Raw genomic sequence first — 27,836 nt, 5'->3', positions numbered from 1 at the left:
TGAAGTGTTAACACTGTGTAATACAGGGCATGTCACCCTTCCCATGTGTCCACTATGCACGTACATACAGACAGTGCGCCTCCACCATGTTCACAAATGTACACCTGCAAATCTGTACTGCACACATCACACACATACTGTCCACTCACCAATACATGCTGCCAAAACTACACACATCAGCCAAGTGGCACATGGGCGGACAATACATTTTTGGAATTAACACTGGAGTAAACAATACTACATTGATAATCATAGCTTTAATGCATCATGCCTGCTCAGATATACCTACAAGGATATCATTACACTTTACTGTTGACAACATGCTAACATTGCTACACTGCTATAAAGTCACCCTGTGCATCAGCACCATGTTAGCCTGTTCCTGCATCAAAATTACAGATGACAGGAGGTGGCACAGTTTCATCATATGCACAGGGTGTGTTGTTGGTTTGCCAGAGCCCAACATTGACCCATCCAATCGACATGAATGTGTGTGTGTGTGTGTGTGTGTGTGTGTGTGTGTGTGTGTGTGTGTGTGTGTGTGTGTGTGAGGGACAACAGTATAGCATGGGTCAATGTTGATGTCATGTGTGTGTGTATGTGTTAGCCCTAGGTGTTTGGTTTATGTGTGTGTGTCTGCATGCACACAGTTCCACCATTTGGCTGCCATATACGGGAGGTTGTGGGACAGCCACAGACTGTACCTGCCAGGCTGTACAGATCACCGTCTCTGGCCACGGACACAGTACCTGTGCCTGGCAGGGGTGCCACAGACAGTATCGGGTACTAAGCCAGATGGGGTACTATCATCAGAGGCAGAGGGATGTCGACTGGACCCATGTCCCTGCTGGGACTGGCAAAAGCCACATGCACGTGGTCTTCTATGACAGTCTATTGACAGCCCAGCCCCAACATTGCTGGGGCTGATACTGCCACTACGGGAGCGGTTGTGACTTGTGTGTCATCCGTGATGACTGCCAGCTGATGATGCTGCTGGCATACGTCCATGTCGACGTCTCAGCCATCCTGCACTGTCCTGGCACATGGACATGACATTGCGGAGGACATCTAATGTCTCCCCAACATCTATCAATGACCTTGGTGTAATTATTTATTTATTTATTTATTTATTTAACATTTGTTGACCGGGAAAGTCTGACTAGGTTCCATAGATCCTGTTTTCAGCGGAGGCCCTCAAGCATGTCTTTAGAATGTGGGAGAGAAGCAGTGAGGAGGAAACCCACACGAATGCAGGGAGAACATGCAAACTCCACACAGAAGGCACCCCAGCCGAGAATCGAACCGGAGAACCTCTTGCTGTGAGGCGACAGCATTAACCGTTGCACCACTGCACTGCCCAATTATGGATGGCACCGGCAAGGTCACGGATACTGTCATTCATAGCAGTGTTATGGACCCTCTGCGCCCTTAGTCCCTGTCTGGTGTACTGTTCTATACGTGCCTGTGCCTGCATTACAGCTCGGAACATACCTGAGGTTGTAAGACGTGTGGGGGCATGTCTGCCAGGGGCATTATGATGAGCAATGCCCCCATGAGAACCCCTGGACATCTGCCTATGTGGTACCATTCCAGGAATCTGGGTATGGCTGCTGTGAGGGGATGCATGTGCCATAGATACCACACTATCCTGGTCAATTTCTACTGTATGCTGTCCCTCAGCTAAGGCCATTGGTGATGAGGGATGTATTGGCAGTATGAATGTGCACATAGATGGCATGGAAAACTGTGTACTGTTGATTGGCGGCCCAACGACAGACCCTGTCAAACCTGCCTGTGCCACAACACATGTATCATCATTTCCACTATTTGTGGCAGTGACTTCAGGTTCCCTGCTGCACTCAACCAACACAACCTCAGCACCTGTGAGAGGAAGACAGGAAACACACTTTACAATCTGTACATGATGTTAGCACACATGAACACATGAACACATGCACACATGAACACATGAACACAAATACACTACATCACACACACACACACACACACACACACACACACACACACACACACACACACACACACACACACACACTCACCAACAGCAATCCAGAGCATACTCATTAGTGGTTAATGGTGGAGTACAGTATCACAAGCCAAAGAGTCCTATCACACGTGTCAGCATGCAGGATGTGTGTTGCTCAACAGCATGCAGTGCGAGTGTAGAGAGTCCTTGCTAATAACAGTATACATGTCTTTGATGCATGTGTGTTGTTCAATGATTGGCCTCACCCTGGAACACAATGTGTACATGGAAACAACATTGCTGTGCAAGTATTAAATGCTTTTCAATGTCCTGTGCACCATCACTCACAGGTATGCATACCATGGCTGGATGCACACAACTGTCAGGTGTATAGCAATAAATGCTATGTGTAGTACTGTAGTTACTGTAACTGGATGTAGTGTAGTACCATGAGCCATCATCAGGCAGCATCATGTGGTCACTCAAGGCCACTAATGTGTGCCACACTGGCAACTATCTTGCTGTACCTGAACTGCAGCACTGTGGCTATATTAACCATTTCACAGGCAGTTGTTACATGGGTATGTAAGGTGTTCAATAGGGAGCATTGCCTAACATGAATGTGTTGTGTGTTGAAGAGTGTTGCATCACCGCATGATAGGCCTCTACCCCTCAGGTATAGTATGTGTGCTGTGTGGATGACATTTGGGATACTGGAGTCTGACCTTACAGCAGGTGTCTAAATACGCCATGTGTATCATATTAACACGTACTGCATATGACAAAGTGGTGTATGTTGTGTGCATGTGTATTGACTCTGCCTATACAATGTCCACTAGAGTGTACCAGAATTGTTTGGGATGCTCTGTGTATTGCATGTGTTTGAGGCAGCTACTCATGTTACTGGGATGTGCATAGTCCCAGAGAAAACATGCAGAGCACACATTATATGTAGGTGTTTTACATGTGTATATGGCCTACAACTCACCTATGACATGCACATGTTATTTGCTATATTAAATGTAGAACACTCACCAGCATGGGCCTGCTGTCTTGCTGTCACACCAGAGGGACCTACAAGGATATGAGACAGTTTGTCAGTGTCATCAACTATGGCATTGCTGCTGTGAGTTTGCAATTTTACAGAAGTACAATGGTTGACAGTCACAGGCATACAGATTATGTTCCAAATTATCAGTATTGCACAACACCAGGCTCCACATCTTCTAAATACACAGTACACATCTGACATATGCATGTTCTAACAATCAAGCTAACAGTAGTCTACAGATATGCCATGTTACCTGCACGCTCCGAGTCAGCTTGCTGTGTGACTCCGGCCTCCATGATGACACATGTCTGTTGTGGTGGTTGGCCAGGAGCCACCACGCTGAGGAGCAGCTCTTCCACTCTGGTGAGGGCCGGATGTAATGCTGCACCACCACCTGTGGCAAGCTGTTGTCTGCGGACATTGGAGGCATGCTGCCGGACATGTCTAATTAAATCACTGCAGTGATGGCGTACCTGCTCATAAGTCTGGTTATGCATGCCTACATCATTAACCCGATGGACAACATCTTGCCACAGTGCAGTGTGCTCATGCTGGTCCTGGCTGGTTCTGGAGAACAGCAGGGTGTGATGTTGTACTAGGGTGGATATTATGATTTCCTTCTGTTCAGGGGAATATGCAGGGTTGCAATGGTGAGACATGTCCCTGGAAGACAATAAAACAATAATTGTGAGCAAGTCATGTGGCACACTTAACATTCTAAAGTACAGATGTCAAAGATATGCCATATATAGCAACTTATTGGCTGTCAGTAGATGCACACTTTTAATACCACATATCAGTGCACAGACCAAAACTGCCTGACAGCGCCTTTCACGTTCTATATATTAAACCATGTCCTGCACAGCAACAAAGTGAAACCAGTATGTAAGACTATACAACAGTACATGGCACACTGTATGTGACACAATGCACCACCTAGCCACAGGAGGTATATATGAAGCTAATGCATACAGAAATATGTCATCCATTGAAATGATTGTAAAGTACAGTTACAGTACTACTAGTACACCACACTACTTGTTGATAGCAAACCCCTAAGTAACATATGTGCACATTCATCAGTATAGGTGGCATACTGCTGTACTACACTATACATGTTGCTAGATATGCACTTATATCCTGTAACACACATATGACTGAGGCCATGTTACAGGCATACCCACACACACATCAGACATACCTACATGACACAAAGGTATGGCAACTCAGATGAGTTTTACTTGTGTACCATACAGTACTGTGTGTCAGCACTTACAAAACCTTATGCCTGAGGTATGTAATGTGTGAGGACTACAGGTAACAAACAAAACAGTGTTTCCAAGCAATGTGGATATACACCATACTGTGCTGTTTAGGCCTACAGCTTCAGGTAGTACTACAGTTCATACGGGATTTGTATTCATTAGTGTTAACAATTAATAAGCATACATGTACTGCTTTAGCCTACAATGGCACACTCCAGTCAACACCATGGGACTACATCACACCATATGCCATACTGCTTTTCCTGCCTAGCAATAGCATACATATCTTTTGCAGGGATCAGAGCTAGAACACTACATACCATGATATAAACAGTTTCCCACTAGGCTATCACACATATACACAATGTTGACACATTCACCTACACATTCACCATCACACTCAGTCAACCTCACATAGCAATTAATGCAACAAATACATGCGTGTGTGTATCGGGTCCTAGGTAGCTAATAGGCTATTAGCCATAGGGCCTATAGAAGCCTAGCTATATGGTACCCTGCCCTTCAACACCCATGCAATTTAAGTTCATGTGCCCCTATCATGCAGAGCCACAGAGGGGATTCCCGGATTGTATTTCCTATCTTACATCCATTCATCATGATTATTCATGCTGACTGCTAATGAGGACCTTTCTTTGCTATTGATAGGTAGTTAGTTCCAGAGTATGGTATGTGTCTGAGATGAGAATGTACCACTCCAGCATGTTCTGCTTTTTGATGTTACAAGGTTTAGATCAGTACAGTGTGTAGCTTGTAGGGATTTTGATCTGTTTACATGGAGCATGTCCAACACCTGTGGGTTTGGCATAGCTTTGTGTGTTAGGCAAAGGTTGCCTCTGGGTAGGCGGTATGTGACACCGTGTAGCTGTGGTTTTGTAAGACAGTTTGCATAGGGCATCTTTTTGAGTCTGGTAATACTCTTTGTGAGGTATGTGCCTGATATTTACAGTTGTTGTAGATGTCTTCTGAGGTACATACCAAAAGGGCCATTGTACTCTATGATGGGTTTTATGACTGATGAGTAGAGTGGAACACTGACCTCTCTTTCCATGGATGACACACCTTTTCTGATGACATGTGAACCATACACAGTTTACATGACTAGTATGGCACTGTGATTATCAAAAGGGACACTACTGTCCACCTTGTCCCATGGTCTCTTATCACACTTTTGGTGTTGAGTAGACTACCACCCATGTGGTAGTTTATGGGTACAGGGTTTTTAACAAAAGGGATGGCAATACATTTACAACATTGAGCTTGAGCATACATATATACATCCATTGGTGTACATATAGATTTACATATAGGCACACATACAGTCCACCTTTCATGATGGGAATATCAATTATGCAAAGGTTGAGAGGGATACAGTTATGTAATAATATTGCACAGTCTTGTGCAGAATGCATTGAAGGTATTCTCAGTCCATGTATCTTTAGCAGGACTCCCTGTCTGGAATACTAAAAACTTAACAAATCATACCCACAGCTTTTGAACACCACATGCCACATACCAGCACTGTATGCTGTCTTGTTTGCCACACACTACAACCTAAATAAAAATATGCACATAACAACCTTCACCTACATATATATGTCCACCCTTCATAAACAGTTGCAATATGTCCCTTGCTCTATGCACATGTTAAGATGCTAATATATCTGACACATAAATATCTCTCCATATGTGTGTGCCATACACACACAAGGTCCACACTGTTGTAAGTCCATAGACCTCACGGATGACCTGTTGGGCCTTGCTACAACATGAACAGTTGTCACATGTGTGCATAACAGTAATATTTCAGGGAGTATTTATAGCTGCTAATGCTACATTACTATACTTGCCTGGTACAGCAGTTGCCAATGCTAAGCTACACATTATATGACTATCATGCATGTGTTACTCTGTCACATCCAGGTTTATATAGCTGTTTGCACTACTCCCCCAAACAGCCATTATACACAGTACTGTACAGAACATAGATAACATGATCAGATGTTTGACATTTAATGCTGAGCTACATATGTTACACTGCACACAGCTACACACTAATTTGTCCATGGCAGTAGTTATGCATGGCATCAGTGCATACACACCTACTGCTGTCACATATGCATGTTTCAAAGTATGTACAGTACTCTTCACAAACATCTACTACTTGCCGGTAACCACATATCTGTTACATACCTGTTTGTCACTTTCAGGTCCGTCTGTGTATGTTTTGACATTTTATTTTTTGGCATTAATTAAGTAAAGTTTGCTTTTACTTAATTTTTTTTGGATATTAATTACGTTGTTTTTTACTTAATTAATATTTTGGTTAGTAATTCAGTAAATTTGTTTTACTTAATTAAATTTTTGTTTTATTAAGTAATAATTTTTTTTACTCCTCTCCAGGTTTACAGATGCTATAACACATGTAATGTAATGAATGCATGTGGGGGTAGCAAGTACAGTCTGCTTTTATAGGTATCTACACATGTACATGTGATGCCCACTGCACCAATTGGTGCCCAGCATTTGGTAAATGCATACAGCTTGCTGTGTGGTAATTGCAGTACTCACTGTCATAGCAACCCAGTGCTATAAATTGCTAAGTTATGTAGGCGTAGCCCTTTCAGATTTCCAGAGTGGGGCCCATGCTTGTTTGCTGTGGACACTGTTGTTTAAGTCAGAAGGTTGGTATACTTCTTATATCTGAAGCTAGAGGTGTAGACAGTGATGTACATGTTGTACTCAGACCTGACTGTTGCCACTTCCAGTACAAAGCTATCAGTATAGAGTTTAACTCACCCCTACAAATGTTTACACAAGATATATGTGAGTATGCAGTTTCTTTTCTACTTATATAATTAACTGCCATACAAAAGTAGTTATTGAGCAGTATTCTTTTGGCACATGAACTGTATGTGAACTGTTATACTGTGCATATTAATGTACTCACTTCTGCAGGGTTTGTGTTTTTTATTGTTGACATTAGCACAGGATTTTCAGGAAAACTGGACAATTCCAGTACTGAGTATGCCTACCTACATCCTTGGTAGACCCTAAACACACACGTATATTTAAAATTTGGGGGGTGCAGACATACAGAGAGCATTTTGTATTATTGTGTGAATGTTATCTTACTGGACTTAAAGGATTGGTGTGTACCTGTTAGTTTATCAAGGCAGGTGGTCTGTCTGCATAATTCCCAGCTATGAACCTATCCAGATGGTAGCCAGATGTTAGCCTGTTATTCTTTGTCTGTGCAACCCACAGGTGTTTTCAGCACTGGTACAATGGCATTGTTACAGTAAGTTGCTACCAGTACAATACATGGCTACATCCTTTGGTATTTCTGTGTTGTACTCCTACATAAGGGTATGCTTGTGGAAGTCCTCCCAAAGCTATTTGCAGAGTGTGTAACAGCAGAAAAGCTGATATGCCTGTGTGTTTGTGCCTCTGCCAGGCCTATTAAACACTAAGATACATATTTGCATGGAGTCAGGGATAGGTAGTTAAAAGTGAGGTACACCTTCCAAATAATAGAGACAGTAAGTGTAAACTTGAGTGAAGCAGTGCATGTGGATTAGTACACCTTTTATAAAGTACAAGCGGTGTCTACTGTTATTATTGTCATTATTCATTGTGTAATACCCCACCTTTATGACTAATGTCAGTACTTTTCAGAGGGATTCAGAGGGACACCACTAAAATATGTTTCACAAATCAGGGACACCCCTGAAAAGTAGTCACAGTTAGGAAGTATGGCCTCTGCCCTAATCAAATATGCCAGTGTTTGCCCTGCTATGATACTGTGTGGGGGTTGTAAAGTGCCTCTATAACATTGTTTGCTGCTAGAATGGCTGCTTCTCTTATCACAGTCATGTAATGCAATTCCAGAACAATTGCTGGTAAAGATCCAGAGAACAAGCTTTGTGTTATGGCCTTCCTATTTTTCCTTTACATTCACTCTTTGTATTGCATGATATATTTATTTCAGCTCCAAGTTATTGTATGTCTGCTGTGGCTTAGTGGTACTTCATGCAGTCTAGTGTGTCCAAGGTCTGGGGTTCGAGACTGACAGAGGTGTTTTATTTTGCTGCTGAGCAGAACAAGGGCCCTGACATACAGAGTGACTAAGGCACTTTTAAGCAGTTGTAAGCAGGTTTGCGCGGGTTTGCGTGATGCTTATCAATACTTAGCTAAGCACACACATGCGCACACTCGCTGAAACCCGCTAACTACTGCTTAAAAGTGCTTACTCTCACTAACCCCCTCGCTAATTTCTTTGAAAGAAAAGAAAATGGGGAGATAGGAAAGTGGTGAAAAAGGGGGCACAAAAAGGGAAAGACAGTAGGGAAACCAGATTGGGATGTGCAGGACGGGTGCAGGGAAGGTCCATAGCTGCCCATTTCTTTACCAGCAACAGTTGTGCATATGCTAGATATTTGGAGTGAAATTTTAAACCTTCCACCCCTGAGAGAGGGGTGAGGACAACAAATTATGCTGAACTGTCAATTATAATTATCAGTTTACATGTCTAGTGGACATGTGTGTGAAATGGGCAGCTATGTATGGGGCGTAATTTGTTTGTGGGAACAGATTGCCCTTTTTTTTTTTTCCTCAGGTGAGAGTGGAATGTGAGGTAGAGGAAGTAGGTATATTTGGGGAGGTAGGTTGTGGAGGTAAACAGACAAGACAAACAAGATGCATACAGGTGCGGAGTATGACATATGGGGTGGGTGAACACAATTGAGGGGGATGGATGTTTGGAAATCGCAAGCCCATGAGCTCACAGATGGTAACAGTGGAACTGAGATCCCCACCCATGGGCAGTCACCACTGCACCTTCACAGCCCCGATGGTGGCTGTGCTGGGGGCTGCGTTGGAGGGGCAGGCTCACCCATGAGTCAAGCCACTCTCGCCTCGAGCTGGCATAGGGGATCATCGACTGAACGCTGGATCTCCCTACGCACCACTGCCCGGACCCTTCAGAGGGTGACATGTGGCCCTTCTCTGCCCACGCTTGCACGGGGGAGACGAGCTCCATCCCCTGCAGCACTTCCACCTGAAGGTGGCACAGGACCAATGGAGGAAGGGAGCCCGGGCTGGGCACCGGACCTGCTGGTGCCAGGTGCAATCGCCAGCTGAGGAGGGACAGGTGGGTCCACTGGGACTGGCCTTCCCATATGTTCTGTGATTAGGTGTGTTTAATTACAACATAGACAACAGCATTCCAAATTAGTTGTAACAGCATGCAGTAATATTCCCATTAACCCAACACACCAGGGTTCCAACAGTTGAACAGCAAGCATAACACATGCATATATTGAACGGCAGTGGACATTACAACAGCATACAGGGATGATTGGTGGCAACAGGCCACCAAGATTGTGGTGTTTGAACAGGGCACATGCATCAAAGTAAATGCAGATATTTATAGAACAATAGGAAATATGTCCCAACAAATGTTTTGAGATTAGACATACCCATTGAGGTGTGGAATTGCATTGTTTATGCACATACAGTAGAGTGTAAAAAGAAACCTCCATTAACATCTTATAAGTACTTTTAGTCTACACTACATTCCTATTGACTGCAGGTGTATATCCCCTACATGTATTATTACACTAGGCAACATGCATTAGGTTGTGTAATGGGTTTGGCTAGTTTATTATATACCTGACCTATATCTGACATACTAACTGTCCAAGATGCAGATGTTACTGCTACATAGTTATATATTTTATTTATATTTATATATCTACACATCTGGATGTGTTCACATGGCATTTTCAGTTAAATTTCTACAGAACCCTACATTTCATGTAGCACACTCACATTTCTGGGGAACACATTACCAAGCTACTCGTGTGCCAGATTTACCTATGCATGCCAGCCATTAACCGACTGTTGAGGACTGTATATATGCTTCACAGCTACTGGCACTTCCTTCATCCACTTTATATGGGACTGCCCAACTGTGGGTTGACAGCACTTAATACAACAGTACTATTTATATAATGCAAGGGTACAACAACATTTCAAAGTAAGTGACACAGACACACTCCAAGTATTATACCTTTATTAATTACATTACACACTTTTCTACAGGCTCTCTCCTTTATTTGATATTACAGTGTATACGGACGACTTATTCAAGACATATTATACCTTTATTAATAGGTTACAACACTCTTTTTCCGGCTCGCTCACTTATTTTATATGACAGTACATGCAGAGATATTATTCAGGACTTATTTTACCTTTATTAATGGGTTACTACACTCTTTTTCTGGCTCTCTGACTTATTTTATATAACAGTACATGCAGAGGAATTATTCAGGGCATTTTATGGCTGTATTATTGGGCTACAACACTTTTTTTCAGGCTCTCTCACCTATTTTATATAACTATACATGCAGAATAATTACTAACCTGCCTGGTGGCGCAGCCTTAGCAGCCTATCTGCATAGGCTTGCTTATGAGCAGCACAGACATCTGCAGCTGTGAAGTAAATGAAGGGATATTGAGACATACCTATCCATTATATAGACTAAATTAGCATGTCTTACATACTGCATTCCATGGCTACCTACTCAGTAGTGGGGCATCTTGCATGTCACGGGCCTCCTGTATTCATTGGTTCAGTAGGTCCTGCTTCCGTCTCTTCAGGTCTGCATGATGGTGGCGGACTTGCTCACCAGTCCGAGGGACGCCTGTGGCACTAGTGAGATTATGAGTTAACCAGTTCCAAGCCTCTGCTTTGTACTCCGTCCCTTGGAACTGGCCCTGCAGGAGTCTTGACTCATGATGGTGGACAAGGAGCCAAACCATGTATTTTGACTCCTCAATGCCCCAGCATTGCGCTCGAAAGGGAGTACCCTCTCCATTACCAGCCATTCTAACTGCAGATGGGAGCTACAATCAGTTATGGCGAGTATTCCCGCCTATGGAGCTTAAATATGCCGCATTTCCCGCACTTTTTTGTGATTGGCCATTTTTGAAAATTCTCGGCTGACTGCAGACCTGCTTAGCAATGGTTAATCTACCATTTATAAGTATATGTATGTTAACAGTGGATGTTTATCCTAAGCTGTCATGGCTTAGTGGTTCAGTACTTTGATTATGGTGCACAGTGTCCCGGGTTCGAACCTTGTCATTGCTTTTTATTTTACTACTGTCCAGACAGGCTAGGGGGTGTGGCTGTGTTTAGGCAACTTTGCTCTACGTTGCTCCATGTTGCCCTACGGTGCACTGGTTAGCATGGTGCACAGCTCCACACAAACCTATTGCGCTGGGTAAAGTGCTGCTTAGCTATGGGCAACTATATTGCGCTGGGTAAAGCACTGCTTAACTACGGGCAACTATATTGCACTGAGTAAAGCGCTGCTTAACTACGGGCAACTATATTGTGCTGGGTAAAGCGCTGCTTAGCTATGGGCAATTATATGTCAAGATCCTTCTTATATTTATATATATACATTTTGTTCACTGATATAGGCCATTTCAATGCTTTTTAGTAAAATTTTATTCATATATGTCAGGAATTATTTCATATACTAATTTAAAACATAAACTAGAAAGGGGAGTGGTGGGAATCGAACCATGAATGCCTCCTCTTTCTGCAAAGGCTTTACCACTATGCTATTGCTATTTGGCTTAATTTGCATAAACATTTCTTATTATGCTCTTCAATGTCGAAATTGCTAACTGCAGCTAAGCAATGAGCACACCCGCGCAAACACGTGCAAATACGGGCAGCTATATTGGGAATTATAAAAAAAAATTAAAAGTTTTACATTTTATAACTGTACTGGGGGTTTACAATGTGAGGGAGTGTAGTGTTGGGTATGTAGACATTTGAGCGGATTCGCGCATATGTGTTAACATTTCACAATTCAGATACTTGCAGGGGCGTGGACCTTTGGACTGCTCGGCAGTCAGACACACCCCCTGCCTTCCTGCACGGTCCATGTTAGACTTGGAGTGGAGTCAGCGTGCCCTCATGAATATGCATGGCACTCTGACGTCATACCGTTCAGCTGCAGTTTCTGAGTAGGACTTATCTAGCCTTACACGGAGGATTCATGAATCCTGGGGAAGGGCAACCTGCAGAAACCCACCAAGACTACCATGCCTCCCCATGCCACCAAGATTCACCACATAAGCCAGATTAGGGGGAGAGGGGAAAAAAAAATATATATATATATATATATATATATATATATATATATATATATATATATATATATATATATAATATATAAAATATATACTAAAGTATACTTACCAATCACCACCAACCCAAGGCCTACATCACCTCTAGAATATCCACAGGTCATCTCAGACGTAGCACTCACCTTAGCAAGTTCATAGCAAAATGTGATTCCTTCCCAGGCACACTTGCAGGGTCTATATTAGGTCGACAAAATGGTATTCCAGCAAACACCTTTTCAGCGACCCATAATCAGTGAAAATCACTTCAGCAATTGACTGAATTCACTAATGTAATTAAATAGTTGACTGAAGGACAATGGATAACTAAAGGACTTTGCCCTTTTCCCCACTGTAGTGCGATCTCGGAGCCGGTATATATAGTTGAGGGGTGGGAGGGGTGAAGCCCCCCACCTGGGTGGGTTTGAGTCATGTAAATGTTGTTCCATTGGGCTTTGGGCAACTATTTAGTTGCCCTTAGTAAATTCAACAAATTGTTGACACAATTTTCACTGATTACAGGTCGCTGAACAGGTGTTCACCAGAATACCATTTTGTTGACCTAATATATAGTCCCCACTTACATAAAGCCCTTTAAGCCCCTCCCTACCCTTACCTCATTTCTCCCTATCATCCTACATTCCTATTTAACCCTTGCATCTCCATTCTCCACTATCTCACTTCCCATACCCTCTTAATTTTCATTACTATTTGTACCTAGCCCCCCCCCCCGAAGATATCCCTGAACAAATTGGTTTGCTACCAAACCTCATATGGGGAAAGAGCGCACATTTAAAGCAGCAGAAAAAAGAGAATATTTGTTTTTTACTTTAGAAACTCTACAAAGACTTGAGAGGGATCATAAAAGTCATGTGAACGCAAAAGAGTGATATGGAAATGTATTCAGTAAAACAAAAACAATAAAAGTTTAAATGCAAGGAACACTGTAAGGTTTTTAACAAAATTGAGATCAAAAACCTATAAGAGGAGTGATACTGCCCTTTCTGTTGTGCAGTAATATGAATAAGAAAAAGCTTTCATTTCCCAGTCTACACGTCAGTGAGGGAAATGCATAAATATAATTCAACAATCATTAGCTTACTTTTATTGGTGAACCAAAATCAAATCAATAATATTTCCATGACAACGCATACACTAAGGGTATACCAAGTGTACACTAACTGTACACAATCTGTATTGAAGAACATCCCTACCACACTTTTTCTGCTTTCTAGTCAGAAAGATTACTCTGAGTGTACTTGTAGTTTTCTCTTTTACCTTTATGAATTCCCCTTGATATTTAAGGCTGCAAGAAATTCAGTAGGAAAACTACAATTATGTGAGTTATGCTTTGTTGTCTGTTCACTTAGAATGGTGTAGGCATTAATGAATCTCAGGAATTATGTGTTTACTGTACACAGTGGTAGAATGAACAGCATTATAACCTCACATCAAGAGATGTTCGGGTTTGATTCTTGGGTGGGGTGTCCTCTTTGCAGAGTCAGCATGTCCTCCCTGTGTTCACTTGAGTTTTCCCTAGAAGCTCCAGTTTTGTCCCACATTCCAAAGACATGCAGTAGTGAATGGTATGAAAGAATAGCTGTGGCAGGGCTAGCCACTCAGTGGTGTGAACCTGGGCTCTAGATGATTGTCACTGTTGAAGTGGCACCTAAATCTTATGTGCAAATATTAGAAAAGGGGTTCTGGATTAATGGATGGATGAATTGGTGCTTACTGTAGTGTTAGGTATGGGAAATGAGTGCATCTATCTTATCAGGTCTGAAGAGATAAAATGGGGATGGGGATGAGCACAGAGTACTAAGAAACATTCTGAATACAGATGTAAATTATATATTGTCAGCTGTCAGCCAGAAGGTCCATTTTTAGGGGGAGGGCTGGTGAGTAAGGACAAGAGGATATGCTCTGTACAATGCATCCAAGTACATTAGATATCTAAATAAATGATGAGCATAATGACTAGATGCCTTCAAATAGTGAAAACACCAAGAAAATTAACCAACTGCTAGACAGCCTTGCTGCATGCAACTGAAAACTATATTGCCCCAGGATGAATTACTAAGAACTAAATGCTCTCCTTATTTTATGGCAGTATACATGTCCATACATTCATAGGTGTATACTAGGCTAACGACCACTGTGGCCACTGGGGCCTTATAATCCTAGTCATGAAACAAAAATGTATCCCACAAGGTACTATGCCTTAGAGGTTATTTCAAAGGGTGTATGCTACGGCATGATTTAATGACCATCTCTGTATATCAGAGACATAGGTATCAATCCAGGGGTGAATTTCAGATTTCTTATTCACTGGTCTATGTTGCACTTGAACAGGGATAGGGAAGGGCTCTGCTTCACATGGTTGGGAAGCCTATTCCTTAGAACAGGGATTCTCTGAGATGCATACCTGTCCCTCCCACATGTTCTATTTATGTCGCAAGACAAGTTTAAATCTTTAGATCTAGTAGTTCTGGTGCTGTTCAATTTATGGATATGCAAAAGTTATATTAAAGCGGGATCCAAGAATGCGTTGTATTCTAGGCATAAATCACCTCTCAGCAGTCTAGAGATAGGGCTTTGAGGCATTCTGCATAGTACATTGTGTTTATACCCTGTATTCTTTTTGTGAGTAACCTCTGTGGACATTAACTGTTGTATGTGCCTGGTCTGGTACAGACAGAAGGGGGTGTTATACTCAATTATTTGTCTAGTGATGGCTGAGTACAGTGGCACAATAACTTCCCTTTACCTAGATGCCATGCCCTTACTTATCAGTTGAGTGATATAGAATGATTTTCTTACAACCTTAGAAACATGTTGGTTAAAACCCAGCTTACTATGTACATGAGTCCTCAAATCCCTGACTACTGTGTCTACTTGCAAAGGTGTTTTATCAGTGAGGTAGTTTTCTCTGTATGTCCAGCTTCCCAAAAGGTACTATTATGCATTTTTTGGCAATGAGTTTTAAGCTGTGGCTTTAGCACCAGTCATTTGTCTGTGTTAGGCCTTCCTGTAAGATGTTAATATCTTGGGGTGATTTCTGTGATTGTTCTTCCCTGGCAGTCATATGCAAACTTGGTAATCCAGACGACCCTGATATTGACTTTGACTTCCAAAAATTAGATGTCAGAGAGGAGCAGACCCAACACAGAGGCTGAAGGACTCCACAGGCGGTCCCTCCAGTCATAACTTCCTGGGTCCTGTGTGTAAGCCAGCTGGCTTTTGAGTGAGTTACAATGGGGTTTATGCCTAATTCCATGAGTTTATTTACCATCCCAGAGAAGGGTATTGTATCAAATGCCTAAGCTTGGTCAGCAAGGCATTGATACATTTGTATAGGACTATGTTTTCATACATTACAGGGTGTCACTGTGTTAAAGATTGTACATTATTTCTAGTGTGATGTGTTGCATTCCAAAAATTTGATGTTGGGACAGCCAGTGACCATATTGTTTTGATCAGTTCTTTCTCATACAGCTTTTGTATGTCTTACTGGATTGTCATCTCACTATATCTTCATTACACCAATATGTTAATTTGTGGCTATTCTTATGTCCAGTACATGCACAAACACCTGGGTTTCAGTCGACATTCACACACCAATAAAAATGTGCAGGGCAGACATACATGACAGGAAACATGAGAATAGTGACATTCTGTCAGGCAGTCTGCTGGCCAATGTAGTGAGGCATGTATCGCAAGTATCAAGGAGTGCAGATCACAGTTCTTATGTTATGTTCTCATTTCCACAGTGTTGTGTGAGTGTTGGCATGTTTCTATTCAAATGTCAGGCTGTGTAAAGTTGCTGGCTGATAAACAAGTGGTCAGGTAATGGCAAGATTTCCAATATTAAGATCTGTTATGCATGCTATGACATGGCCTGGAGTAAGCTGCTCACATGTTTTGATGGATACAGTGGCTCTAACATGAGCCTATATTGAAAACATCCATAAGTACAGAAAATAGGACATAGGGAATGCATTGTGTACATGAGGATCCATCCACTAGCAGCAACATTTTTTTATTATACTTCTACATAATTATTTTAGGCCATTTCATCTGAGGATGTGGTTTTAATGACACCTGCAATGTATGCTGATATACCTTTATTCTCATATGCAGACATCACATGCCGACGGAATGGTACTTAATGTCTGTTAGATTTCAGATGTTCCTATCAGTTTCTGTTTAACATCCACAATGATTTTTAGAGGAATGTGTGACATGATAAACGTGATTTTCATTATTATGAATTTCATTAATGGCATAGATTGCATATTGTGCTACACTTGACTATGGACATACCTTGTTCTAAGGCTTCATACTGATTGTTTTCTGCCTATGTATTGGATCACAGAGGGTATGTTATATAGACATATAGTAGCAGGTATGCATGTGTATTTTCTTTCTTGTCTTGTGATTCACCTTGACAGAGCATGGGAACCATTGATGCTCACACATCAGACATCAGAGACGTGTACATGCCAGACCATTGCCTGAGTCCTCCAGTGAAGATGACAACCATGATGGAGACAATGAGGACAACAAGGAAGTTGAACCTGCATGTGCCATCATCCTTGTTGCAGCCTAGTGAAGATGCCACCCAGCACCACAATGAGGCAATTATCAGGAACAGATCTGGGAGGTGATGACAATTCTTTTAGACACAGATGAGGGACATGATGGGGAATTTCTTCCAAAATATGGCACAGGTTATGCAACACTCATTCAAATAACCCTTGAGATTATTCCTGATGTTCATCTTCATCAGGGCTGGCCCTCAGAACAATAAATATTGCTTGTGTGATCCACTTGTGTAAAGCTGCCACCTTGGTGTTTGCACATACGTGATTGGACTATATAGGCAAAATTCTTTGTTGCTATGCTTATGTGATACATGGCCAAAAGTATACTGCAGATGTCATGTGGCATTTAGCATTATGCTGCACTGGGTACAAGACATACTTTACCACATTAGACTTTCGTTCAACATTCAGTTGTCCAGGAGTTTTGTCAGTTAACATACTGCAACTGCTGCAAGAGTTCCACTGTATACATGTGTGGGATTGGCACCAACTCGCAAACAACATGTTGCCCATATTCCACATATACTACAGAGGTATAAGTATAAATTGTGGGTTGCCATGTCACATCTGTTCAACATATGAACAAGTACTTGCCCCTGTGTTTTGGATGACAAATTGTCATACTTTCAAACTGGCATGCTCGGATTGTGTGTGGCATGTGTTGGCAATGATGATGCTGTATTGTATCATATAAATGTGTCTGATACATATGGGCAGTCCTGCTTTACTGAATGTATAGACCACCAAAGTACTGTTCATGCATGCAGCGTATCAATGACAATTTATTCATTAACAGTAGAGTATGCCTTCTTTGGCCTGTGTTACATTTCTGTATCTATTCCTTATTCACATAAAATTGCACATTTTGGTAAATGGTGTACATACGCACTGATTTATGTACATGTCTCTGCACATATTCCAATCAATACAGAAACACCATTGTACCATGGGACTGTAAGCAGTCACTGACTTAATGTTAATGTGTTGTAATATTGTTCACAAGACTGTCCTTTTCACTCTCATATCTATGATGGTCAGTGAAATCTAACCATAGGTGTTTACTCCATATGTTGTTTTACATTGGCACAACAGTATATATGCATATGTGATAGATTCTTAGCTTGTTTTCTTATGCCTGTTTGTTGTTCTATGATTGCACAATACTGTGGGTGTGTGATTTATTCATGACCATTTTTGTTGACATCAGCAATGCAGTCTGCCCATGTGACTTACATTGGCCATTCGTGTCAATGTAGTTTGGGTTGCTTTTAGCACCGCCCTATGTGGTATACCTATACATTTGCAATGTGTCCCCTTACATATTGTTGTCTTGCTTTATTGTTTGCCTGTATAGCTGTGCTGCCAAGTCCCCCTTGATGTGGGCCCATGTAGTCCACCTCCCTTACACTTTTGTAAGTATGTCATATATCTTGCACATATGCATAGTGTATGTTCACCTTTGTTAGAATTATCATCGATTTTCATGTTGCTGTTTTGATAGAAGGTCAACTTGTGTCGACTCTCTGGGCATTAGAGAGCTGGAGGACATATGCACAGAAGCTACTGGCTACTGCTTAAAATACATCCTTGTTCTTGTTATGCATGTGTGTTACATATTAACCAGTGTACATTGTGGAACTTCATGTGTAGAACTTGATATCTGTAATATAGCATTAATCATAAATTTCTCAAGATATATTATATGTCATTGGTATGTGTATGTGTATTGACATTGCTTTCCAATATTTTCCTGTTAGGCCAATGAAGGTCATACATATCATGGCATATGTCAGTGACATATGCATTGCATTGCATGTCTTTTTGGGTTGCATACACCTACTTGTTTAGGTAGCAGGTTGTTTGCTAGAGTACTGCTGTTTGGCACTGTGCTTGGTTGTTTGCCTCTCCCACGCAGGGTTGGAGGTTCAATTCTATCCTCTGCTGGAATTTTCCAGCATGTCAGGGGCTGCATTTGCTCATCTGTCCTATTGCTTGGTTTACACTTGCACTGCTGACAGATTATTTGGGTACTGGAAGCAATATCCAAAGTGTACTATGATCTCTATTTTTTACCCTACAACACACTGCCACCAGTCGTACACATCCAAGTATGACTGACACACAGTTTGCAACATGTCATACTGTAATAATGGGGTCTATATTACAATATCAACAAAGCCGTTAACCGAACGGCTTTATAATCGAAAATGCTGGTAATATTACTCACTTTTGTGGGGGACTGCACCCCCCCACACCCCCTGCTAATTATACATGCCAACTCCGAGATTGCACTACAGTGAGGAAAGGGCACATTTTCCAATCTTCACTGTACAGTGATCTCACAAAACACACTTCTATTACCGACATTTTTGATTATAAAGCCATTCGATTAATGGCTTTTTTGATGCTGTAATATGGACCCTAATAATGCATAGGTACATTTTTTTTTTATTTCACCATGGTTGGTATGCACCTCCACTTTGTTTGTCAATGTTCTGTTGCATATGTTGTAGACTGCGGTGTCTGTGTACCTTATCTAGCCTTAATATTTATTTCTAATCTTTTTTTCTGTCATGTCTTGTGATATTTGTTATATGTGTATACCTGCTGTGTTGGCCTTCTTCTCCTGTTTCCTGTCTTTACATTTCCTTCTATTCTCAATAATGTATATATATATATATATATATATATATATATATATATATATATATATATACACACACACACACACGCACACACGCACACACACACACCTTTTTTATGTTTTTGTAGGGGAGTACACCCCCCACATCCCATGCGAATTATATATACCAACTCCAAGACCACACTACAGTGAGGAAAAGGGCAAATTTCCTGATCTTCACTGTAACACAATCGCCTTTCAAAAGCTTCAAGTTTTCAACTGATAGGGACCCATATACACACACACATATATATATATATATATATATATATATATATATATATATGTGTGTGTGTGTGTGTGTGTGTGTGCATATATATATATATATATATATATATATATATATATATATATATATATACACATATCTATATATATATATATATATATATATATAGATATATATATATATATATATATATATATATATATGTATGTGTATATATATTATATATATATATTATATATATATATATATATATATATATATATATATATATATACATATATATATTTATATATTCACACACCCCAAGATTCAATAAGCCCTGCATGATATACAGGAATAGTGCAGGAGCTGCTGCACGCAATATGTCTTGTTTGCTGAGCGATCTAGTATAGAGCTCCTGGGACGTGTACGAGTGCTTCTACACTGCACAAACACCACTGCCTTATGTTAATTACCCCATTTGCTGGTGAAAAACATGCAAATGATGTGAATTAGTGATCCAGCAAGCAGGCAGGTGTTTGTGCAGGAATAGTGTAACCTTCAGAAATGTATTCAGTTACTAGCTGAATACATTTCTGTAAATGAGAAAATGGAGGCATGACAGCTCGAAAGAAAGGATGCATTATATTTAGTAGGCATGCCAATGGCCATATATATGGCCATTGGCATGAAAAATACTTTAAATTTTTTGAAATAAAACTTTTTTTTTGGCCAATCTCGGCCATTTAAGCATAGGTCAGCAATGCGCAAACGGGATCGTGCCGAAAATAAAAAAAGGAGGAAAAATCAATTTTTACAGAAATCTGCATTTTGCCATTATAGTCAATGGCATGCAGAATAAAAACAATACCAGGGAATAGTGGTTGCTATGGGGAAAGGCCCAGCCTAAGTGTGGTAACTATGTAATAAGGCAGTGGTGTATGCAAATGAGGGGATTTATACTGAATCACAACTTTCTGCTAAGTGTCAGACTGCACCTAACTGTGTAGATACTGTAACACCACTATGTAGACAGGAGGAGCAGCTAACATGAAAAGGCAGTGTGTCATGCTTGCTGTAAGCACATTGGAGCGCAGTGGCCCGTGTTTGCCTTTAGCTAAGCACAGCTAAGGAAGGAGGTGTGTCTAGGGCTGTATAGTCTTATTCCATGAAATGCAGAACATGTTCACGTCCAAGGAGGGCCAGTTCTGCTTAAAAGTGTTTACTTTAGCTAAACGGGTGTGTGCAGCATGCACCGGACCTAAAACAAAAAAAATTAATAAATAAAACACAGCAGATAGCATAACTGTTTACATTTGAGCACCGGGAATGTGCAACTCGCATCAGGGCTTAAACGGAGAGGAAATGGGAAGGGGAAACAGCATAAAGAAGGCAATCAAGAAGAACTACCATAGCTGCCAGGTGGAATGTATCAGAATCAGCCAATTACACAGGCAGCAGCCCAGCACACTACTATAAACTATGCTAAAGCCTTTCAGTCTGGTTTTTCCCATAAACTCTACACCACTGCTGTACACATTCGGTGGGAATTTTAAACTGACAAAACTAACAAAACATGTTAGGGGCTGCTGTTGCTTTGATCCATCAGTATGTCCTTGAGACTGAGGGTGGTGAGGAGGATAATGCTGACAACCAACTCAGACTGAGGAGGAGGAGAAGAGTGTTCAGACCCAGGATAACCTACCAGGAGCTACATGATCTGGAGATAGTAAAGAGCTACAGGGAGGAAAGGGACATACTTCAGCAACTTGTTGAGCTGTGCCGGCCTCACCTCAGACCCAGAACCAACAGAGGGAAACCCATCCCAGTGGATACCAATGTATGTGTAGCCTTAAGAATACTAGCTACAGGTACTTTCCAAAGACCAACTGGGAATATCATGGGCGTCTCACAGGCATCTGCATCCAGGATACTCCATCAGTTCCTGGATGCTATGCGGCCGCATACCGCTGAGCACATTTACTTCCTCAACACCCGTGAGGAGAATATGACCAGCAATATGCATCTCTTCCATTGTGTAGCAGAATACCCAGAAGTACTGGGTGCCATAGACTGCACACACAGCCACATCAAAGCACCACCTGGTGACCAGGGTAGGGTTTACCTAAAGCGCAAGGGGTTCCACTCCATCAACTGCCAGGTCATGCGTGATGCCCAGGACATTATCATGAATGTGTGTGCTGGTAGCCCTGGAAGCTACCATGACTTCCATATCTGGCATTCATCACAGCTGTATCGGGCGATTACCAGTGGGGACATCCCATATGGCCATCTGGTGGGGGAAGCTGGCTATGCACTGGAGCCATGGCTGATGACACCCATCAGAAATACACACACACCCAAACAAGAATGCCATAATGAGGCACAGGCACAAATCAGGATCATTATAGATCGTGTGTTTTGATGCTCAAATCACTGTTCTGCTGCCTTGACATATCCGGTGGAGCCTAGCAGTACTCTCCAGCTACATGTGCACACATGTTTGTGCCCTGCTACATAATATGATCTTGCAGAAACAGCTGCAGCAGGAACAAAATGGGGAAGGGCCACACAGCCCCTCACCATTGGCAAGGTCTCCACAGGCACAGAGGGACTTGGAGGAGGAACATCCTGAGCCAACCCCTGTAGGTAGATGGAGGCGTGCCCAGTATGCCCTGTCCTTAGCAAAGAGGCAACACATAGCACATACACTGACACTGTAGGACCCGAGGGACTGATCTCTCTCTCTGACTCGCACACACAGTAAAATGGATGCCAAACATCACACCACCTATACCCTACTATGTACAGTCAGTGTACTGTGTGCATCTGACATAGTTATCCCTCAAGCACCATCCTCACAACAGTCTCAAGCACAAAGTAAGTCAGTTTCCTTAAGAAAATTAATGGATGGAGTGGAATGTTCTGATAGCATATCTATGGCATTGATTCAAGCATGCAAGGGAATGGGGTGGCTTACAGGGATAGCAGCAGACAACTGACAGCTCTGTGGGACAGCAGGAAGTGTATTTCCATTATTGGCCTACCCATCCCATTCAGTACCACTCAAGTTAAAATACCACTGCAGTCTATGTGGTGAGCCAAATAACTGGGGGGGGGTCATAGCTCACATGCATGGATGTCAAAGTTGGGCTCCCATACCCACCCCCAGCCTGCCCAGCAGATCAGCTGTAGAAAGCCATACAGAAATGCCTGGCAAAGGCCCACACATGTCAACATCCATTAAATCCCCACCTACAGACTTTTACACAGTGATATCACAGCAGGCCTGGCAGTGCCAGTATGGTTTTGAAAGGTAAGAAGTCTGAAACTACAAATGTCTATGCCAGAACAATCTGATCTGTGGTCAGTACTGTTATGCCTGTAGTCTGAAAGATAGGGCACACCACAATGCTAAATGGGACCAAAATGTTAAGCAAATAGCACAGTCTCTGCAAATGTGCATTGTGTAGCAGCATCAAGCCGTCAGCTAGAGTGATGGCTCAACATAAACAGAAAGCAATTGTCAGTAACTTCCGCAGTCAACATACTGGTGCCATGCCAGGCTTGACCACTGCTGGCAGCCTGGGAACATATGATCAAATGCCCATGCCTCACCCACAGTGTCTTGTTAGGGAGTGTCATGGGGTCCATAACACCAACATAACACAGTCTACAAAATGCAAAGAAAGGTCATGCTGCTAACTGCAAGGGGAAAACCTGCCAGTGCCAGAGGCACAGAAATCTGGCCAAAGCCATGAATAATGAGGTGAAAAAGGTCCAAAGAGAAGGACACCTTTGAAATAATACTCCAATAATGTAATAAAGTTGATGGAATGATTGTAGTAGCATGGAATATTTGATGGGTACGAAGTCAGAAACTGCAATGTCAACTGTCAGTAATATCTGACTTCAACTCTGAGTGACTTGCAAAACACCCTTCCTTGAAAACCACACTTGTTTGCATAACCAATAAGATATATGAGTCACGAATGTGGACATTCTGTGATACCCTGTACAGTCGACAGGCAGGGACAGGAGTCTAAACATGGGAATGAACTCATTGCAGGCAGTCCTAACCTTGGAAGATGGTTTCATGTCTGCAACCACAGAACCCTGGCCCAGAGCCATGAGGAGTAACACACCCTTCCCTGATCACTCATCCTATGCAACATCCTGACCCCAAAATGTGGCCAGCCAAGCAAAATGAGGTAGGTCATACATATATGTCAGACAAACACACACCTCCAGGCTGGTCAAACAGTCTGACACACACAAGACCCTCCAAGTGCAGTCAACTTTTGAGCAGACCCCTCTGCAAAGCACTGGTAGCTATAGTCAAACATATCTGATCCAGGATACCCCCCATATCTTATCCCCTACAAATCTATCTGGAGTCTGCCTGTCACCCTGATCCTGTCTGACTTATATTACCCAGCCATGGACTGGAAATCAGATCAGGCCAGAACAGAAATGCACAGAGATTCCACCATTGTAATATATCACCAAGGTGCTGGACTGTTTCCACAGCTCCAGCAGTCAGTTGCCCATAGGCACACCTCTCAACAGGCTGGATTGTGCAAGAATGCATAGCATTTGGCCCATAATTTAGATGTGTGCATCATCCATCCTGTATTCCTCTGATAAATCACTGTGATACTCTGAGGAGGTATGTCACGAGGTACTGAAACAATACATGACAGTGTCAAATGGTATATATGTCAGATGTCTGCTAAAAGAAACCCAGTAACCCTAGCAACCCATACATTACTGAGAGAAATAGTCACAATCACCATATGGCCCATTGTCCCCCCATTTTGATAGGCTATCTCCAGATATCTCCGGGTGCCAGGATCCGCCACATAACGTATGCACTCAAGTCACTCCACAACAAGTACAAATATGAGTCTGTCATTGTCTATGTTGGAGTGAATGACTTGAGACGTACCACACTGGACTACATGAAAAGAGACATGGAAGAGCTCTCGGATCATGTGGTCCAGGCAGGTATGACCCTAGCCCTGAGTAGCATCCTGCCTTCGCCCAGAATGATACCACAATATAAGGATAAAATGATTGACTTCAACAATTGGTTAAGCTTATGGTGTCATTCAAAGGGGATCCAGTATCTGTCTGCCTGGGATGACATGATTGACAGACCATGATGCTTTGCCAGAGATGGTCTGCACCTGTCACCCCTGGGATTCAGGTTACTGGCTAAGGCTCTTGCCACCCCTATAGTGCCTTTTTTAGGCAAACTTCAAAGGACAAAACCACCACCGTAACAGGTACAAGCATGCAAAATCTGAAGGTAATGCTACTCAATGCTAGAAGTCTAAACCTCAAAATGCACTCACTTGAGGCACTCCTAAAAATGGAGAACATCGATATCTGTGCAGTAACTGAGACCTGGTTCAAGGCTCCAGAGAGCACCCCTGCAATACCAGGCTACAACTCTTACCACACTTTTCGGCCACCAAACCAGGACCGAAACACTAAAGGTGGAGGAGTGTCAATATTCACCAAGGATATTCACACCACCAGGCTAGTTGGCCAACACAATGTGTCTGAAATTCTCCAAGTGCAACTAACACTAGGTAAGACTGCAATCCAAATTGTAGCTTGCTACAGATCCCCCACCATACCCCAAGATTCTCACTACACCTTTCTAAACATACTGGAAAATATTAAGATAGAACCAAACACCCTAATACTGGGTGATTTTAACTACCCTGCCATTAACTGGGAAAACTACTCATGTCCCAACACCTTTGCACAACGGTTCTTGGAATTCATAAATTCCAACGCCCTGGATCAACTAATCCATAGTCCCACCAGGGGCTCCAATATCCTAGACCTGGTCATTACCAACATGGGAAATCAATGCTCCATACCTATGGTCACCCCCTCGTTAGTCACTTCTGACCATAAGCTAATCACCCTTACCATCCACATCCCACCCCCACCCCCCAGTAAAGAAACCACCATAAAAAACTTCTCCAAAGCCAACTTCATGCTACTCAAGTCAGAAGTGACAAACTTCATGACACCCATGCAGACGGGAACTGAAAGTTCAACTGCTGAATCCTACACTAAGGCACTGTATGAGCACATCCACTCATGCATGAATCGTGCCATCCCAAATAGAACCAAAATGCTCTCATCCAAAAAGGAAGCCAATCTGGTGGTCCCCTGCCATAAACAAACTTTACAACAAAAGGAAGAAACTTTTGCAGAAAAGAGGAAAATCCCAGGATGCAAAAAACTCCCTTACTAGCCTCAGTAAGAAACTGAGATGCCTCATAAAATCCTCCAAGGCTAGTTACGAAAATAAAATTGCCAAAGATTCCAAAGACAACCACAAAGCATTCTATAACTATGTCAAGAATCTAAATGGCAATGCTCAGATCTGCTTTGAGCTAAAACAGAATGGCATTAAATATACTGATCCGAAGGATATTGCCAATATCCTGGCAGATTGATTCAGTGCCAACTTCACCCCCCTCTCACCCCCTTAATGGCCCATCTCAATACCGGAAGATTGCCAAATTCCAGTAATAACGGCCACACAGGTACAAAACGCACTCTCTAAAGCCAAGAATACAGCATCCATGGGACCAGATGACATCCCAGGCTGTGTACTACATGAACTACAATATGAACTGACACCTCACCTAAGTGTCATGTTTAATCATATCCTCACCTCAGGTTTCGTGCCCACTGAGTGGCGCAGAGCTACAGTTATCCCAATCCACAAGGGGGGATCCACCTTGGATCCTGGAAACTACTGTCCCATCAGTCTGACAAGCCTTATCTGCAAGGCCATGGAGCGTATTATCATGGAACTTATAAAGAAAGACATTGGCAACCTTCAAACACTGGACCCCACCCAGTTTGGGTTTGTGAAGGGCCGATCTTGTCTCCTGAACCTGATTGACTTCTTTGAATCAGTCTCCAGAGCCATGGATAAGGGTAAGGTGGTCCACACAGCCTATCTAGACCTTGCCAAGGCCTTTGACACCATCCCCCACTCTGGAATCATAGATAAACTTACTAAGTTGGGCATTAATCCCTATGTCACCCAATGGGTTGCTAAATGGCTTACTGATAGAACCCACACTGTAAAAGTAGCCGACTCCAAATCCAGCTCCAGACAAGTGACAAGTGGAGTACCTCAGGGTTCAGTCCTGGGGCCTCTTGTTTGGAACTTACTTTTCTGAAGTACAGGTCAAAACTAAGGGACTCTGGCAAATAAAGTTTGCAGATGACTGCAAACTGGGAGCCATTATTGAATCGCCAAATGATGTGGATACTCTACAAAGGGCCTTACAGAAACAGATGCTTGGTGCCAGAGCCATGGGCTCAAGCTCAATGCCAAGAAATGTATTGTTATCCCCTTTGGGAAAAACATGTATCCATGAATTACCATATAGGTGGCAGTACACTAAACACAGAAAGTGTGATAAGAGACTTAGGGACACAGGTGGACAGTGGTCTCACCTTTGATAACCACATCGCCACAACAGTCAGGAAATCCTTCTATGTGGCACACCTCATCACGAAGGGCTTTTCATCCAGAAAAAGGAGGTCATTGTCCCACTGTACTCATCCCTCATTAGACCCATTATAGAATACAATGCCCCACTTGGTATGTACCTCTCAAGACATCTGCAACAACTGGAAAGGCCTCAGAAATACCTCACTAAAAGAATCACAGGCCTAAAGCAGATGCCCTATGACCACTTTAAAAACTCCAGCTATACTCTGTGCATATCGTCTACTCAGAGGCGATCTCTGCTTAACATACAAGGC

The sequence above is a fragment of the Protopterus annectens genome, chromosome 7.part0 (assembly GCF_019279795.1).
Source record: "Protopterus annectens isolate FY-2018-M chromosome 7.part0, PAN1.0, whole genome shotgun sequence".
In the NCBI taxonomy this organism is placed as follows: domain Eukaryota; kingdom Metazoa; phylum Chordata; order Ceratodontiformes; family Protopteridae; genus Protopterus; species Protopterus annectens.
Note: the sequence above shows the minus strand (reverse complement) of the source record.